Raw genomic sequence first — 13,819 nt, 5'->3', positions numbered from 1 at the left:
TTGGAGATATGGAGGTGAAGTATAAGAAATCATCCCTGCTCTCAGAGAGCATGTAGACCAGTTAAGAGAAAAAATGACTAGGCATTAAAAAATGGAATCTGGGAGGGCAAAACACAACTGCAGGTAGCAAACTCCCAGTTTGTTCTTCAATTAAAGAGAAGAGGGCATTTCAGGCCAATGGATTAAAACATAAAAGGATGAACAGAACTTGTTTGTGGACTTTGATTAGACTTGAGTAGAATGGAGTCTAGGTTGGGTAAAAGTGGGAAAAGAGGTGGGTTAGCAAATGAGAACGCATCATCAAGACACTGAATGCTAAGCACAAGCATTTCAATTTGGGTTGAGCAGAAAACTGGGAATTATATTTGCTTTCACCTGTCTTCCCATGGCCCCATTTTTACAGAAAATGAAAGATATTTTGTTGAATAACTCCTTCCTGGAAGTCTTCTATTTGTAGGAATGACAGTTAAACCCTTGAAGTTATGTTAAAAACAGTGACTGAAACCTCAAGCTGAGATTTTTAGCATTTACATATTTTTTCATAATGTTCTTCTGCTATTTTTACTCTTAAATAATTTGGTTTGGAGGAATGAGAGGAATGATCTTTAATGAGAGGGGACTCTTTTCTCACAAATGGATGTTCCATGTAGGCCCATCACAGGACACAGTGACTCTCACAACTATCGTAAGCAGCTCTTGGTTTTTCTCAGCATCAGGGATAAGAAAATTCTATAATTTAATCATTTTCTGTAACCTTGTGGCCTAAATTATCGACAAAGGAAAGAAGAAAATTGACATTTATAGAATATGTACTGTGGAGAAGTATGTGAGGATAGACTAAGATAACTTGCTGTCAAAAATTTACACTCAACTCTCAGTGCCTTCACAAACCCATGATCTGTTTCCATCATGAATTGGCAGCAGTCCTGTCCCACATAGTTGCTCTGGGATCCTGGCTGACTGAACGTAACCATCTAGAACACGTAGTCTCCTTGTTCCCTACATCAGGGAAGAGGGAATGAAAAACTGCACTCTGGCTCCTTCTTGCATGCTTCAACTCATTGGCCAGAATCGGTCTCCTAACTGCAAGGAGGACTCTGGGCGATGGGCTCTTCCAGGTTTTCGGGAAGGGGAGGAGGACCAGAATCTGTACTAGTAAGGTCTAACGTGGCAAGACATCTGACAATGTGCTTCATCCTTTTATTCTCCCCAGAAGCTTTAAGAAGTAGTATTTCCTTACCTCATCAGTGGAAAAAATAAAGCTGTGTGGTAAGATAAAAAGAAGTTTGTGTCAAAGGTCTTGGGTTTGAATCTTGTTTTATAAAACAAATCAGCTGACATTTAATTCCTTCTGTAATGGTTTTCAGAGCTCTCAATGTTAAGGGGCCCCTCCTCTGTCTTCCCATAGCAATTCCTGATATTCCCATCACAGTTACTGTATTATAACTGGTATTATAACTGTAAGTGTCTTGAGGAAAAGGACTATTTTTCTGCATAATTTTATCCATTGTGTTTCATAGAATAAATTCAAATAGTTAACTTTCTGGTCATCTCTTAAGTTTAGTAGTCAGAAGATAATGATGCTCATAATGATACTGTGAACCTTGCTATGTTACAGAAAAGCATAGCCAAAATTTGTACTTTTATAACTTCTTGGATTATTTAATGTTACATGGTGTCATGCTACAAACAAACCTCAACACATGTTTATTTCCCATGTTATTAGTTTCATAGGGCTGCCATTAACAAAATTCTACAAATTCAATAGCTTATGACAGCAGAAATATGTTGTCTCACAGTTCTGGGGAAATCTGAAGACAAGTTATTGGCAGGTTTAGCCCCTTTGAGAGATTTGAGAAAGGATCTGTTGTTCCCTGCCTCTCCTCTGGCTTCCAGAGTTGCTAACAATCCTTGACCTTGCTTGCCTCATACATGCATCACTTCAGTCTCTGCCTGTCTTCACATGGCATTCTCTATATGTTTCCATCTTCTCTTCTTCTTTTAATGGTAACAGTCATATAATGGCCTTATCATAACTTGATTGTATCTGTAAAGCTCTGTTTCAAAATATGGTCACATTCACAGATACTGAGGATTGGGTCTTTAGCATAACATTTTATGGGAAATGGTTTTACCATACACCTCTGCATAGTATTTTTTTTTTACAATTTATTTATTTGAAAGGCAGAGAGAGAGAGAGAGAGAGAGAGGTCTTCCATCTGCTGGTTCACTCCCCAAATGGCTGCAACGGCTGGATCTGCCGATCTGAAGCTAGGAGCCAGGAGCTTCTGCCAGGTCTCCCACACAGGTGCAGGGACCCAAGCACTTAGGCCATCTTCTATTGCTTTCCCAGGCCATAGCAGAGAGCTGGATCAGAAGTGGAGCAGCCAGAACTAGAACCGGCACCCATATGGCATGCTGGCACAGCAGACAGCGGCTTTGCCCACTGCACCACAGCGCCGGCCCCAGTGCATGGTATTTTTAAAAATATTTTCACCAGTGTAGATGAGATCAGTAGATTTCAAATAAAAGTTCTTATTTCTACTTGTCTTAAAAAGTCAGAAGATATTGCGAAAGGACATGCATTCACACAGAGCATGGATACTCTGAAGCTGGAGCTCTCTGGTGTGACATACTCTTCACTGACCACTAATGTCTCCCTGGCACCAAGGTCAAGTTCACATTCATTATGAATACTAATTATGATAGCATCCAAATGCCAGAATCCTTACACACAGTACACTTCACTCCACTATCTTACCTCCCACCTATGATAATTCACGATTTTGCAGCAACTACATTTATATAACAAAAATAAAATGAGTTCTACAAATAGGGATAAAAGCTTACAAAATTCATCTTAAAGATTTCCAGTATATTTTTCCACCAAAAATAATTTATGATGAATAAATTCAGAATGATATATTTAAAGATTCTAGAATATAATCAGAGATAGCTCATGACCAAAAAAAGGGTAGCAGGAAAAGTGAAAATCGAGTTAATAATTACTTTTCAACAAAAGCAGCTGAAATGATGCTTGCAATAATTAAGAGGAAGAGTCAGAAAATTGATTATTTTATATGATCCACTATGGAAAAATTAAGAATTTATATTTTTAAAAGTTTATTATGGTCAAACACACACATTAAGTGTATAATTTTAACCAATTTTTAAGTGTACCTTTCAGTCAGTGGCATTAAGTACATGTTGTACAACCATCACTATTCATCTCTAGAACACTTTTCATCTTGCAAAATTGATATTCTGTATCCATAGATAATAACTTCCCATTCCTCTCTCCGTGCCCTGACAACCAACATACAGCCATGTTTCTAAAAGTCCAGACATTTTAAACACCTTTTATAAGTGGGTTCATGCAACTTTTGTCTTTTTGTGAGTAGTTTATTTTCACCTGCCCTAATGCAATCCATGTTGTACCATAGGAGAGGATTTATTTTCCTTTTTTAAAAAAGATTTGTTATATATATTATTTTAAAGGAAGAGTTACAGAGAGAGGGAGAAGGAGAGAGAGAGAGAGAGAGAGAATCTTCCATCTTCTGGTTCATTCCCCATGGGGCCACAACAGCTAGGACTAGGCCAGACTAGAGCCAGGAGCCAGGAGCTTCTTCTGGGTCTCCCACGTGGGTGCAGTGGCCCAAGCACTTGGAACATCCTCTGCTGCTTTCCTAGGCACATTAGCAGGGAGCTGGATCAAAGTGGAGCAGCAGGGACATGAATTGGTGCCAATATATAATGGCTTAATCCACTATGCCACAACATCATCCCCAGGATTTCTTTTTCTTAAAGTCAAATAATAGTCCATTATATGTATACATCATATTTTCTTTTTTATTCATATTTGCATGGACTTTGGGGTTGCTTCTTCTTGGTTTTCATGAATAATGTTGCAATGAGCAAACTTTTAGAAAAATCAATGAAAACATAAATTCATTTTGGTTAAAAAATTTGAATCCACACATAACATTTTCATTATATGCAATTTCCACGAACTTTTTGAATTTGTCCTATATCTTTGAGATTCTGTTTTTAAAACTTTTCTGTATATATTCAGAAGTGCTGGAACATATGATAATTTTTATTTTTTGAGGAACTTCTATAGTTTTTTTCAAAGTAACTGTAGTAGTTATGATTCCTACCATTGATGTACAAGGGTTCCAATTTCTCACAGCGTTGACAGCACATGTTATGGAGGCTTTTTTAATGGCCATACAAACTTAGTGTTTTGATTTGCACTTCCCTGATAATTAGTTATGTTGAGCATCTTTTCTTTCTTTCTCTTTTTTTTTTTTTTTTTGACAGGTAGAGTTAGACAGTGAGAGAGAAAGAGAGAAAGGTCTTCCTTTTTCCATTGGTTCACCCCCCAAGTGGCCGCTATGGCTGGAGTGTTGCGGCCTGCGCACTGCGCCAATCCAAAGCCAGGAGCCAGGTGCTTCCTCCTGGTCTCCCATGAGACTGCAGGGCCCAAGCACTTGGGCCATCCTCCACTGTCTTCCCGGGCCACAGCAGAGAGCTAGACTGGAAGAGGAGCAACTGGGACAGAATCCGGTGCCCCAACGGGGACTAGAACCCTGGGGTGCCGGCACCACAGGCAGAGGATTAGCCTAGTGAGCCGCGGCGCCAGCCAAGCATCTTTTCATGTGTTTGCTGGCTATTTCTGTAGCTTCTTTGGAGAATTGCTATTCAATCCTTTTTTTTCCTTTTCCCATTTTAAAAATTTGGCAAATTGCTTTTATCCTTGAGTTGTAGGAGTTCTATATGTACTATGCATATTCCCTTATAGAAATATGGATTATAATTTTTTAAAATTTATTTATTTATTTGAAAGGCAGAGTTGCAGAGGCAGAGAGAGAGAGAGGTCTTCCATCTGCTGGTTCACTCCCTAAATGTCCCCAGTGGCCAGAGAGCTGAGCTGATCTGAAGCCAGTAGCCTGGAGTTTCTTCCAGGTCTTGCACGGATGTAGGGGCCCAAGGACTTGGGTCATTTCAGCTGCTTTCCTAGGCACATTAGAAGGGAGCTGGATTGGAAGTGGAGCATCTGGGACTCAAACCATTATCCACATTGAAGCTGACACTGTGGGCCCTGGCTTTACCTACAAATATTTTATCCCATGCCTCAGGTTATCTCTTCAGTCTGTCGAGTCATTCCTCTGCTGCAGTTTTCAAGCTTGATGTAGTCCCATTTTTCCAGTTATGTAATTATTGCCTTTGCTTTTGGTGTTATACACAATAAATCATTGCCAAATGCAATGTCATGAATATTTTCCATTTTTTCTAGGAATCTTATGGCTTCAGGCCTTATGTTTAGGTATTTGATACACTTTGAGTTCATTTTTGTACATAGAATAAGATAAGGGTTCCATGTCATTCTTTCATTCTTTTTCATGTGAACAACCAGTTTTATCATCACCATTTGTTGAAGAGACTATCCTTTCCCCTTTGTGTAGCCTTGGCACCTTTGTAGAAGAACATTTGGTCATACTGAAAGTCGACGTGAACTTTAATTTTTTGAAAGAATTTAAGAAGGATTCATGCTAATTCTCCTTTAATTATCTGGTAGAATTCTTCAGTGAAGCCATCTGGTTCAGGGTTTCCTTCATCTGAATATATATTTTAATTTCCCTTGTTATTTCTTCTTTGACCCATTGATTGTTAAAGAAAGTTGTTTAATTTCTGTGTTCTTGTGAATTTTCCAATTTGCCTATTGCTATGGAATTCTTATTTCATTCTATTGTGGTCAGGAGAGACGGTATTATTACATCTTAAATTTCTTAAGATGAGTTTGTGGTTTAACACGTGATCTGTTCTGGAGACTGGTTCATGTACACTGGGGAAAACTGTGTATTCTGCTGCTGTTTGGTGAAATGTTTCATGTATGTCTGTTAGATCCAACTGGTCTATAGTTTATTCAAATTCTCTGTTTCCTTGTTGTTCTTCAGTATGCTTGACGTGTCCCTTATTGAAAGTGGCCTACTGATCAATATTTTTCACCACTATTTTGTTACTGTCTTTCTTACACTTCATTGCTATCAATATATATCATATATATGGGTGCTCTTCTGTTAGGTGCATCATATACTCATATAATTCTAAGTATTATATATGTCTGATGAATACCCTTCTTGATATTATGTTATAGTCTTTTTGTCTCTGTGACAATATTTTTTACTTAAATATTTTTTTCTTTTTCAGTTACAATTTGTATAAAAGTTTTCTCCTTGGCCAGCCCCGCGGCTCACTTGGCTAATCCTCCGCCTGTGGCGCCGGCACACCAGGTTCGTCCTGGTTGGGGCGCTGATTCTGTCCTGGTTGCTCCTCTTCCAGTCCAGCTCTCTGCTGTGGCCCAGGAAGGCAGTGGAGGATGGCTGAAGTCCTTGGGCTCCTGCATCTGCATGGGAGACCAGAAGAAGCACCTGGCTCCTGGCTTTGGATTGGCGCAGCGCCAGCCATAGCAGCCATTTGGGGAGTGAACCAATGGAAAGAAGACCTTTCTCTCTCTCTCTCTCTCTCTCTCTCTAACTCTGTCAAATAATAAATTTTTTTTTTAAAAAATGAGTCAAAGAGGAAATAAAAATGGATGGTTCAGTAGTCACCTAAGTAGAAATGATGAAGCCAGGGTTCCACAGACACCTCGGTGTTCCGGAATTTTTCTACAACCATGATATGCCACTCATAAAACGTCTTTCATAGTACACCTTCCCTTGCTGGAAAGGTCAAGGCCTTCCTGGCTGATCCATCTGCATCTGTGGCTGCTGCCACTATTACTGCTCCTGCTGCTGCTGCTAAAGCCCCAGCAAGCTTGAAGCCAAGGAAGAGTCGGAGGAGTCGGACGAAGATATGGGATTTGGTCTCTTCAACTAATCGCCAAAAAGCAACCAATGCAGCCAGCTTTATTTGTGAAACAAAGAAATAAAAGCTTATTTCTCTTTTTTAAAAAATGTCTTTCTTTTCACAGCAGATGTTGTGCTGTAACCGGTTATACTTCCACCTGGGACACCAGCTTTCCATATGGGCTCTGTTTTGAGACCTGGCTGCTCCACTTCTGATCCAGCTCCCTGCTGATGCACCTGGGAAGGCAGCAGAAGACAGCCCAAGTGCTTGGGCCCCTGCACCCATGTGGAAGATCGGGATTCCTGCCTTTGGTCTGCCCCAGTCCCAGCCATTTCACCCATTTGGGGAATGGACCGCTGTATGGAAAATCTCTCTCTCTCTCTCTCTCTCTCCTCCTCTCTCTCTAACTCTGCTTTTAAAATAAATTTTTAAAAAAATCTTTTTAAAAAAGTTTTCATTTCTATTTCTGAACCTCAGGAAAGCTGAATGACATGTGTATAGTTACAAGCCTATTTTGACTGGCAAAGAGGACTTTGGAAATACCTGTTTTTCACTGGGCACTTAGTAGAAGGACTTTCCATTGTATCGTTTGGCCTCTGTCTGTCAGAAGAATGAATGGGAAAAACATTAATTGAACATCTGTTCACACAATTCAAATTTCAAAAAGCATCTGTCATGATGAATGAAAATGTATTTGTATTTCACAGTGTGCTTCAATTCCATAGGTTCAGATTACAGTCAAGTAAACCAGGATAAGCGAACATGTTTATTGCAAAGAACAGAAAGGTAAGAAATAATTAGAAAGATGGTCATTTTACTAATATGATTTTTCCTATCTGGTACAAAAAATTTGCTTACCCCATTATGTGTATTTTCATAATATATTTGTTTAAATGTATGATACATGATGCTTATAAATTTCCATTTTCAATAAGAGATAATTATAATCTAAATGACTTATATATATGTTATACAGATGCTTGAATATTTTAGGGAGAAAACAAACAGAATGTTTGTATAATTGCCACCAATATATTTTGCTTCACTTTGTTTCAGTTTTGCTATAACAACTATCTTGCATTAAGACCCATTTATTCACTCTTCATTTACTTCTCACATATGCACTATGTACTAGACACTGTGAAGGCTCTTCTGCTGGAAATTCTATATCCAAAACCTGAGGAATGAATGGGCTAGACAGACAAAGAAGCAAGTAGTTACAGTGGACTTTGACAAAGGCAAGAGTAAACAAAGGGTATGTGTGATGGTCTGAATATGTGCATCACCAAAATGTATATGGCGATATCCTAACTCCCGGGTTGATGTGGGAAGTGGGGTCTATGAGAGGTTATTGGGTCATGAGAGCAGAGCCCCCATGAGTGAGATCAGTGCCCTTATAAAAGAGGCGTCAGGCTGGCCCAAGTGCTTGGGTCCCTGCACCTGCATGGGAAACCAGGAGGAAGTACCTGGCTCCTGGCTTCAGATCGGCGTAGCGCCGGCCGTAACGGTCATTAGGGGAGTGAACCAACGGACGGAAAACCTCTCTCTCACTGTCTACAACTCTCTCTCTCTCTCACTGTCTAACTCTGCCTGGCCAAAAAAAAAAAAATAAATAAATAAATAAAAAAGAGAGAGGCCTCAGACAGACTGTCATCCTTAACAAAAAGGTACCTACCGTATGACCCAGGAAACAGGCCCTCAGCAAAACAGATTCTGCCAGTGCATTGATGTAGTTTCCAGAACACTGAGAATTATACTTCTATTTGTAAGACACTCAGATTTGGGTATTTTGTTAGAGCAGTCTGAAAAGACTAAGACAATATTAAGGGATATCCAGGAATAAGTAGGACCTGGCCCAGGTTTGGAAACCAAAAAAGCCTTTGTAAGGATGGCTATGGAGCTAAATCTTAAATAATGAGTAGAAGTTAATCAGGCAAGTTATTTAGGGTCAGATTTTCCTTGTAGAAGAAGAGAGCTACATGTGCAAAGATCAAGCCAAGAGAAAGAATGGAAGGTTCAAAATAACTACAAGCAGCTTAGTAAGCAGGGGTAAGATCGTGAACAACAGAGAATGTCCTGCAAGGGAATTTGGATGTGACTCTATTTTTATTATTTATTTATTTTTAAGACAGAGACACACAGCCAACCAGATATCTCCCTTCCATTAGTTCACTCCCTAGAGCCTATAACAGTTAGGGCTGGATGAAGTTGAAGCTAAAAGTTGCGCAAACAATCTGGATCTACCACATGGGTGACAAGGACCCGACTACTTGAGCTTTCCCTTGCTGCATTCCATGGCGTGCATTAGCAGAGGGTTGGAATGTGAAGTGGGGCTTGTACTTCAAGCCAGGCACGTCAATATGGTATGCAGGCACCTCGAGTGGCATCATAACCATTGCTCCAAACACCTGCCCCTGGACGTCCTTCTAAATAAGAGTAGTATTTAACACATTTCAATTGCTTATGTTGTTCTAAATTTATCCCACTTTTCTTCACCTATACTCTAGGTACTGTTACTATTCTTGGTTTTATAGATAACAGAACTCGGGAAAAGAGAATAAAAAACTAGGCCAAAGTTTCCGTTAGATGGCAACATAGCTAGACTCCTAAAGGTGATGGGAAGTGGCGTGATGTAATTATTGCTTTATAAAAATCAGTCTGGTGTAAGTGTGAAGAAAAAGTTTGAGAAGACATTTCAATAATGTAATTGAAATAGATTGAAGGCCTGAACTAAAATAAGGCAATGGAGAAGGAAAGTAGTGATTAAGAGAAAGATACTAAGGGGCTAGGGTAGGACTTAGGGATGGATGGAGAATGTTTTAGGCCAAGATGGCTTCTCAAAACAGGGCCTGTGTTCCAGGTTATAGAACATATACAATTAAATATGTGTGCATCTATGGAAAATTCTTTTATTTATTTATTTGAGAGGCTGAGTTACAGACAGAGAAAGAGAAGGGTCTTCCATCCACTGGTTCACTCCCCAAATGGCTGCAATGACTGGAGCTGGGCCAATCCGAATCCAGGAGTGAGGAGCTTCTTCTGGGTCTCCCATATGGGTGCAGAGGCCCAAACACTTGGGCCATGTCCACTGCCTTCCCAAGACATAAACAAAAGCTGGATCAGAAAAGGAGCATCCAGGACATGAATCAGTGCCCATATGGGATGCCAGCACCACAGGAAGAGGCTTAACCTACTGCACCACAGCACTGGCCCCTGGGAAATTCTTTTCAAGGGTTACAATAAAGTTGACTTAGATATTTGATATGAAATTAAATCCTCAGAAATCCCCAAAAGAAACTGAGTAACAGGTGGATAAAGAGGTCTGAGTATTTTGGGAACATATATATCATGCTAGATTGATCTTGATCCTGGCAGATAAAGGCCCCTGAAACAGTGCCCTTCAAGAAATACATTCCAGGGCTGGCATTGTGTTATAGCACCTGTCCATTTCCTGACTGCTCCACTTCCCACCAAGCTTCCTGTTAATGTGCCTGGGACAGCAGCGGAGGGTAGCTTAAGTGCTTGGGCCAGTGCACCTCTGTATGAGACATGGATGAACCTCCTAGCTCCCGACTTTGGCCCTGCCCAAGTCCAGCCATTATTGCCATTTGGGGAGTGAACTAGCAGATGGAAAATCCTCTCTCTCTTTTTCTTTCTCTCTCAGATAGATAGATAGATAGATATAGACATAGATATCATCTTCCCACTATAACTTTGCCTTCAAGTACATAAAATAAATCTTAAAATAGAAATATATTGGGTTCACATAAGTCTTTGATGAGATCTACAACTTATTTAACCTTAAAAAACACAAAATATTATGCTTTCTGTATGGGGTTCCCTGGGGGATGCCACAGCCACCGCAGACCCGGTCACCTTGGTACCCCAGCCATGAAAAGATCAGTCGTCCCGCAGCAGAAGTGACCCACAGCAGCCAAGTTCTGGAACCTGCCCTGTTAGGAGGAGGCCCAGCTATCCCGGTGGGAAAGGGATCAGTCTCAGGCAGGGGCGGTGACTGGGATGCAGCTGGCAGAGCCCCAAACTGGACCTCGCAGCGATGCCTCCTGGGCTCACAGCTGGGCCTCATCTGGGCGACAGCACCAGGGTTCGATCCCGCATCTTTGGACATCCTCCATCTGCCTCCTCTTCCCTCAGGCCAAAATCTGCCATTCAGCTGTTGGTCAAGCTCTAGGCTGGAGTAGCACTGATGCCCCGGGGGGCTGGCTTTAATCCGATGCCTTGTGTTGGAGCAGTCGGCCCTACTGGGCATGTAGTCCCTACAGAGGACCTGGGCAGTGGTGGCTGTTGCATGGTGAGAGGGGACCTGATTTGCCTGAGATGCAGGCTGGAAACCAGGCTTGGGTTTGCTGCCTGTCTACCCGTCCTGTGTCAACAACTAAAGTTGAAAAATACCAGCCAGACAACAATGATCTAATTTCTCATCGAGACATTCTGAGTACCATTCAGAACTACATCAGTGAAGACCAACTGCCACACCTGCTTCTCTATGGCCCTCCAGGGATTGGAAAGACTTCCACAATTCTCGCTGTGCTAAATAGCTGTAGAAAGACAAAGAATTCGGCTCCATAGTCTTGGAGATACAGTCCTTGCTGCTACCAGGGTTCTTACTGCCACGTATTAAAAACTTGAAAGAATCTTGGGTTACGGTAGGTGAAATGAACATCATTCTGCTCCGATCAAGGTACTGTACAGTGTGGCCAGGCCAATGAATCATTTCTCCAGTTTATTTGGAGTGACAGTCCTCTAAGGGTTGGGAAAATTGCCATTTGCCTTTCAGAATCTGAATGCTTTGGAATACCGAGAAATTGATATCGTTTGGGGACCAATCCTGAGCTTTGCTAGCACAAGGACATTATTTAAGAAAGGCTTTAATTTTTTTAAAGATTTATTTATTTACTTGAAAGTCAGAGTTACACAGAGAGAGAGGAGAGTCAGAAAGAGAGAGAGAGAGAGAGGTCTTCCATCCGATGGTTCACTCCCCAAATGGCCGCAACGGCCAGAGCTGCGCTGATCCAAAGCCAGGAGTTAGGAGTTTCCTCCGGGTCTCCCACATGGGTGCAGGGGCCCAAGGACTTGGGCCATCTTCTACTGCTTTCCCAGGCCACAGAAGAGAGCTGGATCGGAAGAGGAGCAGCCAGGTCTCGAATCAGCATCCATATGGGATGTGGGCGCTTCAGGCCAGGGCATTAACCTAAAGGCTTTAATTAGCCTATGTGTGTGTGAGAGAGGGGCCTGAGGAAACCAGTGTCTGCAGAAGCCTAGCATGTACACCTCAAAGGCCTGTCCAGACCCTGATAACCTTCCAGGTGGTCCCAGTCCTTCCCCCTAGGAAAGCGCTCAAGAGAATTCTCTCTTCTCAGCACCAAATGGGTTACCTGGCCTGATGAACAGCCTTCCTCCAAAGGCAGTCACCCTAGGGGGAAGCCCCTCTGCCCAGCCACGTGCTAGCAAACCTGGAGAAGAATTTCCTAATTTAAACTCAGCAAACCATTTGTCCTGGAGGAGGACGTGGAGGAGGGGAAGGGGAAACCTGGACCCTTTTCCCTTGTAAGCCAATCTAAACAAAGACTACTCGCTCAGCTCTCTCTTCTCTGTTCTCATGAGCTGACTGCCTGGCCTGCCAGGTGCATTTTCTCCATTCAACCACGTTGCTTTCCCCCAATCTGAGTGACTGGGCACTCTCTCTCTCTGTCCCTTCCATTCTGATGGATGCCCTGTCCCCAGTAAAACCTTGCCACTTTGCAAAAAGAAAGAAAGAAAGAGAGAAAGAGAGAGCGAGAGAGAGAAAGAGAGAAAGAGAGAGAGAGAGAGAACGAGAGAGAGAGAAGAGAGAGAGAGAGAGAGAGAGAGAGAGAGAGAGAGAGAGAAAGAGGTTTTAAACTGGTGATCTTGGATGATTCCGTGACTCATGATGCCCAGGATGCCTTGAGAAGAGGGATTGATAAGATCACTGAAAACACCAGATTTTGCCTGATCTGTAAATACCTGTCAAGATCATCCCTGCCTTGCAGTCCCGGGGTACCAGGTTCCGATTTGGGCCCCACACGGGAAGGCATGGTCTCCCGCCTGGAACTTGTGGTGTAGGAAAAGAAGGTTTATGTAAGTGAAGATGGAATGAAAGCTCTCATAACTCTTTCCAGTGGAGATAAGCAGAGAGCTCTGAACACTGCGCAGAGTACCAGCATGGCCTTTGGGAAGGTGACGCAGGAGATTATCTCCAACTGCACCGGGCATCCGCTCAAGTTCGACATTGCCAACATTCTGGACTGGATGTGGAATCAACACTTCACCTCAGCCTATAGGAAACCTATGGAATTGAAAAGTGTGAAGGGGCTGGCGTTGCAGGACATCCTGATAGAGATGCACTTGTTTGTGACAGAGCTGACTTTCCATCGTCCATTCAAATACATCTGTTGTATAAAACAGCAGACATCGAGTACCGACTTTCTGTTGGCACCAACGAGAAGATTCAGCTGAGTTCTCTTACGGCTGCTTTTCAAGTCACCAGGGACCTGATGGTGGCAGAGGCCTAGATGCTCCCAGGCCTGTGGGCCACAACCTTGGGGCCTGGCTGTGCCTGGGGAACAGAGGACTCAGTTACAGGATAGGGAATGAGCCACAGTCACCCCAAGTCTGGGAAACTACTGTTCTTGCTGTACGTGGGCACATACTGCAGAGTTTGGCTGTTTGGCAAGGGTGTGTTCAGGAAAGTTTTAATGTATCACTTCTCTCTGCATTGCCCCATCTGTCTTATAGGGGAGAGAAAAGCCTGTTTTTCAGCCCCGAAGCTTTTACTTTTCAGTTGTTGGATGACAGGAAATTGGCCTGCCCCATTTTGTTCTAGAACATCAGGACTTCAAGTCTAATATGGTCCAAGTCTCTTCCAATGCAGGGTAAACATAATCTCCAAAGTTAAGTCTATATGCATGTCATCTTTGGTACTGTTTTG

The 13,819-nt window shown here is 42.2% G+C and overlaps 1 pseudogene; it reads left to right on the top strand.

Annotated features, from left to right (window-relative positions):
* Positions 1-10,725: 10,725 nt before the first annotated feature.
* On the top strand, positions 10,726-13,403 carry LOC100348645 (replication factor C subunit 5-like; annotated as a pseudogene).
* The last annotated feature ends 416 nt before the right edge of the window (positions 13,404-13,819 follow it).

This window comes from Oryctolagus cuniculus, chromosome 3 (genome assembly GCF_051225735.1).
Source record: "Oryctolagus cuniculus isolate XC-2025 breed Fujian yellow rabbit chromosome 3, ASM5122573v1, whole genome shotgun sequence".
In the NCBI taxonomy this organism is placed as follows: domain Eukaryota; kingdom Metazoa; phylum Chordata; class Mammalia; order Lagomorpha; family Leporidae; genus Oryctolagus; species Oryctolagus cuniculus.
The sequence above is the reverse complement of the archived record's forward strand: the minus strand, read 5'-3'. Positions and strand labels throughout refer to the sequence as shown.